Raw genomic sequence first — 1,887 nt, 5'->3', positions numbered from 1 at the left:
AAAGCCCAGAGCCACTGTCAGCAGCAGGCCCGCCCAGCGAAAGCAGTGTCTTCAGGCCGCAGTAGTCAGCTCAGCCCCCGAACAAATACACAGGCGGGGCCTCAGACAGCAGACGTGTATGGCCTCACAGTCTGGAGGCTAGAAGTCCGAGATCAAGGTCTCTGCAGGGCTGGTTTCCGCTGAGACCTCTCGCCTTCACTTGCAGTTGGCTGTTGCCTCCCTGTGTCCTCACCTGGTTGTACCTCTGTGTGTGTCCTAATGTCTTATAAGGACACCCATCCTGTTGGAATAGGGTCCACCTAGTGACCTTCATTTAACCTGAACCATCTCCAAATACAGCCACACCCTGAAGTGCTTAGGGCTTCTACTGGGGGACACAGCTCAGCCCACGACAAGGCCTAAGCAAGAACTGCAGTGACCACAAGGCCACGGGCCTCTAAGGACAGCTCAGTTATGGCTGCAGCCGGACCCAACAGGACCCCAACCCCCTACTTTTGGTTCGATGACACACCAGGCTGCACAAAAGTGAAGGCGTCGCTGAGGACAGCCGCTCTGAGGAGACTAGGGAGGAGGGAGGAGCTCAGAGACTCCAGCCCCAGCCCCAATGCAGAGGCCACTTTTGCCTCCCACACGGGCACCCCATGTTCTTTATGGATATGGATTAACTGGCAGGAGTGGGGGCCTTCCTGCTGGAAGGAGTGGCGGATAGGGAATGGAGGATTCTGGGGAAGCTTCCACAGGGGTGCGGGCCCTTCTTTACATGGGGGCCAAGCCCAGAGTGATGGAGACACACGGGGTGTGTGCATGTGTGCGTCTGTGTCTGTGTGTGTTCGTTGCTTTCCACTTAAAATGACAGCGCACGGTGTCACTGTGTGTGGAAAAGGAATCACTTTGGGAAATTTTTTCTTCATGTGTCCTCCCTTCTGGGGTCTAGTTTGTTCCAGAAAGAGGGAGGGCACCACCCAAGGGCTGTCCACTGGGCTCCCTGGGAGAGAACCAGTTACCTGACCACACAGGCAGAGCCCATGCGGCCACAATGTCCGCTGGCTTCCCCATCTGGCCACCCACCTCACCCTCTCTGTGGTCACAGTGCACCTCCCAGGGCCCCTGACTGAGCCACCCCTGCCCTGAGGCTGTGGGCCCCCAGGCCTTGTCTCCTCCCCACCTTAGGGAGTCGGGTGAACACTGAGGCCTCCTGCTCCTGGTGGGGGCGCTCGCTCTGGTCTCCCCAAGCCCCTGACGACCCCGTGCCTTTTCCATGGAGGGACAGGCAGTGGGGGCGGTGCCTCCCCTGGGGTCCAGGGCCTGGTGCCAAATAGAGGCAGACGCGTCCTGCCACGCCTAATGCTGTTTCTCATCCCTTGGAACCAGGGGGTAGGATTCCTAACGGACACCCCAGGGGAGCCTGGAGAGCAGCCCCCTGGGGGCAGGGAGCCTGGCTAAAGGTGAGGCCCCGCCTGGCACCCAGTTCCCAGGAGCACTGGGGAAGGAGCCTGAAGCTCTCCACCTCCCAGTCTCTTCCCTCCTCCCTCCATCCCTCTGAGTTCTGAAAACCTCTCCCCGCAGCCGGTGGAGGGACTGGGAGCGAGGACGTCACGTGTCACTTAGAAACGAGATGGGACAGGAACAGGTGAGCCCCTGTCCTCCCCTTCACACCCCCACTCTGAGCCGCGGCGCCCCTTCTCCGCGACTCCCCACTCTGCCCGCATGGAGACGGCAGGGCCACCAGGCGCAGGGTGCTGTGTCACCTGCTCTTTATTGACTGCCACGGGCTGCATTGTCAGGGTCGGCCGGACGCTCAGGAGCGGACTGCAGAGAGGAAGGAGGAGGGAGGGCGGTCTGAGAGACGCGGGCTGCTGGGGGCCAGGCACACAGGTCTCCAAGGGA

Source organism: Myotis davidii, unplaced genomic scaffold, assembly GCF_000327345.1.
Source record: "Myotis davidii unplaced genomic scaffold, ASM32734v1 scaffold512, whole genome shotgun sequence".
NCBI lineage: Eukaryota > Metazoa > Chordata > Mammalia > Chiroptera > Vespertilionidae > Myotis > Myotis davidii.
Note: the sequence above shows the minus strand (reverse complement) of the source record.